This window comes from Podarcis bocagei (genome assembly GCF_964188305.1).
Source record: "Podarcis bocagei genome assembly, chromosome: 5".
Lineage (NCBI taxonomy): Eukaryota > Metazoa > Chordata > Lepidosauria > Squamata > Lacertidae > Podarcis > Podarcis bocagei.
In genome coordinates, this window is record NC_138129.1 from 81,475,236 (window position 1) to 81,481,235 (window position 6,000).

A 6,000-nucleotide genomic window follows, 5' to 3' on the forward strand; every position below is an offset into this window, starting at 1 on the left:
GGGGCGAAAGTCTTTGCTCCCCCCTGCCTGCCTTCCCGGGAGAGCGGAGAAAGGCAGCACGTTTCTCCGCTGTCCCGGACGGCTTTGGAAGGCAGGCGGGGGGGAGCAAAGACTTTCGCCCCCCCGCCCGCCTTCAGAAGAGGTCCAGCCGTCCGGGACTGCAAAAGGCAGTATCTGAAGAAGTGTGCATGTACGTGAAAGCTCATACCAATAACAAACTTAGTCGGTCTCTAAGGTGCTACTGGAAGGAATTTTATTATTATTATTTATTATTATTTTGTTTCGACTATGGCAGACCAACACAGCTACCTACCTGTAAATAAAGGTATTATTATCAAAGCAGCACAATAAAGACTTGCATAAGAAAATACCCATTATGGCTGCAGGAGCAAAATCCTTTGCTTAATGTGCTAGATTAAAAACAACAACAACCACCTAACGTACTCAGTGCTGAATGGTACGGATCTGAAAAAAATGAAGAAGAAAAGGGAAGAGGAATGATTCTTTCAGCTTTTCTATCTCCACAGCTAATTGTTACAAAAATCTCTCAGTGCTCTACTATGTTCTTGTATCACTTGTCAGATAGCTTGTCCTTTTTAATTGATTTTTTTCTTCCTTTGCATTTCCCGGGTTAATGGTTTATGCAGTGAGCTTAAAAGGGAAAGTAGGTTTAATGACCCTACTGAGATATAACTGAGATACTAGTGAATATTTTAAACTGGCAAAATGCCTGTCATTATGATTCATGGGGTGTGTGTGTTTGCAGGGAGAGTTGTGCATTGCAAGGGTCCTTGGGATTGCAGTATGCCTATCTGCACCCTATAGGATTCCTATGAGACACAGTGGGGCCACTTAGCGCAATGATTTGCAGACAGATTTTGTGCTCACCCAAGTACTATGCTCTACGTTTACCCATGGGAGCAAGTCCTAACTACTTGATTATGTTGATACAGTGGTGCCTCGCAAGACGAAAAGAATCCGTTCTGTGATTCTCTTCGTCTAGCGGTTTTTTCCGTCTTGCGAAGCAAGCCCATTGAAGGATTAGCGGATTAGCGCTATTAGCGCTATTAGAGGCTTTTAGAGGCTTTTAGCGGCTTATCTGCTGATCGGATCAGCTGATAAGCGGCTTAGAGCTATTAGCGCTATTAGCGGCTTATCTGCTGATAGGATCAGCTGATAAGCGGCTTAGCGGCTTAGAAAAAGGGGGGAGGGGGGAAAAAACCAGCAGGAACTCGCAAGACATTGTCTTCTTGCGAAGCAAGCACATAGGAAATTCGTTTTGCGAAGCACCTCCAAAATGGAAAACTCTTTCGTCTAGCGAGTTTTCCGTCTTGCGAGGCATTCGTCTTGTGGGGCACCACTGTACCTGAGTTGATGGGGCATCCTGGGCTTCCTGTTTTGGCGAGAAGATAGAAGGTTCCTGGTCGAGGTTCTGCTGGTGTGTTTGAGAGGATCTGTTCTTGGATGTGTGGGTGTAGCTCCTTAACAATCTTGTTCAGTTCTTTTTTGTATTCCTGTGTGGGGTCTGAGTCCAGTTTTTTGTAAAAGGTATTGGAGACTTGTCTGTGAGCCTCCTGGATGTAATCAGTTTAGTTCATGATGACTACAGCTCCACCCTTGTCTGCCTCTTTATAATGTCTGGGTTGCTCCTGAGATTGTCTATGGCCCTCCTTTCAGCATGGTTTAGATTTTGTTGTAAGCAATGGTGTTTTCTGGTCACATCAGTTTGGATTCTGCAGCGGAAGCAATTGATATACAGATCTAGTGTGGTATTATGTGTAGAGATAGATTGTGTCCCCTGGTCTCACATCAAACTGGCTTGGAAAATAAGCTGAGCTACCCCCCCCCCCAAAAAAAATAATAATCCCAGAAGTAGCTTATTTTTTTGAGTCAGCCTATCTTCAGATGCAATGACAATAGCCCTTGAGAAAAAATACATTTCCCCAAAGCTACTAGAGTCTTTAAACTTGAAGGACACCAGGGCAGTTCAGGCAGCAGAGAGAGGGAGAAAACTCCCCCATTTCCTCTCACCATTGCTGGACTGAAGAACTGTTGTTTCTCATCAACCATAAGCTGGATTTCAAGGGTACAGTTTGGAGGAGATTTTGAGGATGGAGTTGAGGAATTCCAGATTTTAATTCAAACTCAGAATGCCCATGAGCAGTGTGAGTTCCCAAAGTATCCGTATCTGGGTCCAACCCCAGTGTGCTTCACCAGCATCTCTGTTTATAAACAAGTGAATCTGTACATGCTTGGGTGAGAGGTAAAGCTTCTGCCGATCCCTGGTGAGATGCCAAAGAATCAAACTTGCTTCTACCTGCTTGGCCCCTATGTGGATTCTTTTTCACGGTCACACTAGAGTATGTCAGAAGCCCAGTTAAATGCTGTCCCACACACATTGGGCTAATGGGTGGGGGGGGGGGAGAATGAGTTGAACCTAGATGTGTCACCAGCATCACCATACTTCTGCTCCATTCGTCTTTAGAATCGTATGTCGGAAGTTGAACGGAATCCTTTCCAGAAGTCCTTTTGACTTCTAAAACATCTGGAAACCAAGGCATAGCTTCTGATTGGCTGCAGGAAGATCCTGCAGCCAATTGGAAGCCGCATCAGACATACGGGTTCCAAAGAATGATTGCAAACCGGAACACTCACTTCCAGAGTTGCGGCATTCAGGAGCCAAAACATTTGATTCACAAGGCATTTGTCAACCAAGGTATGACTATATATGGTTAGGAAAAGGTCTGAAGGAGGAATATATGGCTGTATGGATGTTCAGCCCTATGTATAGGTGTAATTCCTGAACAGCACTAGACTGTTGAGAGTGTAGGGTGGGGTGTTGAGAAATGTCTCTCCCTCTATTTATCCATCTATTGATGTGAGTGACAGTGAGGCTGGCAATCAAATGTTTGTCTTCTATTTAAATCCAGCCTGGGGAGGAATACAAAAGCGAGATTTCTCCAGCTTGACTTTCGCAGCTGCATGACCTTGATTTTCTGTGTTTGAGAAGGAATGGAAGGATCCTCTTGAATTGCCCATTCATCATTTATACTAAATGGAGTATTTGCTTGAGTGAGGAATGCAAGAGCAAGCTGTCAGCCTTCCAGCTCATTCAGTTTAGCTTTTCTAAATTGAGTCAGCAAATTAAGTTAAAAGTGTAGATGGTAATTTCACAATGCAAATGTCTTAACTTGTAAGTGCACCATTTTGGTGCCCTCAATCAAGAAAGGCCTAAGAAATGATCAGAATCGTAGACCGATCTTGCTGCTTCAGCAAAATAAGAAGTGCAACGGATAGTCCCCAGAGTTTTCCCGGAAAACACACACACACACACACACACACACAGAGAGAGAGAGAGAGAGAGAGAGAGAGCGCATGTATACTTACAGGATGAGTCTCTGCACATCAGTTGGTTTGTGATGTTTGTGTGTGTGTTATGTATCTTCCAATTTTTATCTTCACACACATCATGTTTAGACCTGCACCTACTTGTTCACCTAAAAATGTGCAAATGAAACAAACATGCACACTAGTAGAGAATACAGATGAAGGTGTTTGCAAACATGCTTCACACTGTGTAACTATAGATAGTGATGACTGGTGCCCATTGGGACTGGTAGGGCAGAAGGCAGGGAGCCTAACAGTAGGTGGCGCCAGAGCCAATGATGTGCAGAGCCAACTAATTCTAGTTTTGTCCCCATCTTCCTCCCTGTTGAGTTTCACAAGTGAAACACTGAGGTAAAGGAGGAAGAAGATGACAGCCAGGGCTACCCCCTGGACTGGTTGTAAGCTAAAAGGCAGGTGGGGGACTGGCCGTGGACAGGTTGGTGGGATAGTGTCCCATTTGCCCCTATTGACCAGCCTCCACTGACTATAGGCTTGTTCACATGTTTCCCCCTCTTCCTTCACACAACTAACTATAGGCTTGTTTACACTGAGCACCAGTGCAAATCTCTACATGTGTGCAAGTGTTTTGTAGAGGTCAACTACTGTAAACACAAGTACACAGATTATACGCTCGTTGGAAGTAACTTGTGAGCATCTCTTATGTCTATCCTGGAGGTAAACCTGTACAGGAGCAAGTATTGTTCGACACATTGGCTGGTCCAGGTTTGCCCTATGTCTGTGTGAGGGATCCTTCTATGTCAGCTTAGCAGTGTCAGCCTTAAATTATCTATCAACCAAAATGGCCTTCTTGGGCTGCTTATGAAATCTCTCTAGGCAGGCAGAAGGTAGTATTGCTACAGCTCTAAGAGCACCCTTGTCCTAAGTAAGCAGTGAGGAATTAGCATTACATCTCTGAAGGCCCAGAAATTTAACCAGGCAACAGCTTAACCCAGGATCTGTCCAGTATATTATTATTCAGATAAAATCCCTCTGAGGTCTTCCAGCTGGGGAACCACCATTGGAAATGCCACCCAGGTACCATCCAGATGTTTTGGACTCCATCTCCTCTCCACCAACATGGGGGTGATGGGAGCTGTCGTCCAAAACATCTGGAATGAAACAGGTTTGGGAATGTTGATCTAGCTCCTGTAGGCAATTGTTATACTCCAGATGAAAGGGACTTTCCTGAGAAGACCTTAGCACATGAGGCGGGACTCACCATTGCTGCTCCTTCATGGGATCTAAACATGTGAACTGACAGTCCTGAAAAACATTGTGGTGTGATATGAAAAATTTGTGGTGTTACAACTGTGATGGACCATTCACACATGTAAGGAAATCATCACTTGCCTCACCTACAAGACATCTCTTGTTGCTATAGTCATCAGTTGGCCATTGCCACACACACAAAGTGGAAGCCAAGACAGGCAAGCAAGCAAGCAAACAAACATCAAAAATATCAGACTACATGATTGGACTGTTTTGGAGGAAAGGGTGCAGTAATGCCAACAGGTGCCTGTTAGAGATTTAGATTTAAGTAAATCTAAAAAGAAGAAAATTGATCTTCCCTTCTTGGATAAAACTGGCATTATCGTGACTATGAATAAAATTACTGTGTACAGATAATTAGCAAAGAACTAGGAGGAGACATTGAGTTTTTATAATATTTGAGCACCTTTTTAAAATGTGTGAAATTTGGTCAGTGATAATTAGCATGCATATTAAACCATATTCGTTTGCATGCATTTAAATCTGGAAGATAATATATTGCACTGTTGTACTTCTGTAGTGTTTCAGATCAGTGTGAGAAACTGAGATATGAAAGCTAGGAGCTAAATGGCACCTTAAACCTAGGTTATGGGTGCAATAACGGAATGTCCAAGCGTGCTTTTTTATAACAAGAATACAAAACTGAAAATGAATGAACTACACATAAAATATGATGTTCATTTTTCACATGGTCTAGTCCTTCCCCTTCTCACCCCCCTAATATACTTAAGATGGTCTCTTCTCCAGTCTTCAGTGTGTAGCTGGAAGTGGGGAGACAGAAAGAGGTCCTCCTTCCCTTCCACTCTGAAGCTTTAATCTGAAATCTTAGGCGCAGTACTGCACCCAGAGCTCAGAAACTGCTTGCGCTAATGAAATACCCTGTCGCAAAATGTGCCTAGAACAATGGCAGTTTCGAACACTGCTTCAGATATCTCTCTATCTGCCTGCCTCTTGGCCTAGAGCTACTGGTGTGGGGGACAATTATAATGGAACCATCTGACATAATGCAGTATAAAATTTATGTTTACTCCAAGAGATTGTAAAATCACAATCCATGCTAAGAAGGCCTCTCCTCCTTCTGGAGGGGAGGTGTTGTGGGCGGGAGACGATTCCCGCGTCATGCAGGGGGCATTATGCCCCTGGTGTGTGGAAGGCAATGACACGAGAGCAGTGGCCCCCCACACATTGGTGGCATCTCCTTGCTGTAAGGGGCAATGTTAGCTAGCTAGCAAGCATCACCATTTAGGAAACTACCCCCTGGCTGACAGATGAGATGTCAGCAGAGGCACAGCAGTGAGACTGTTTTATTGACTAGTCTGTGATGGATGGCCATAGTACTAGTGG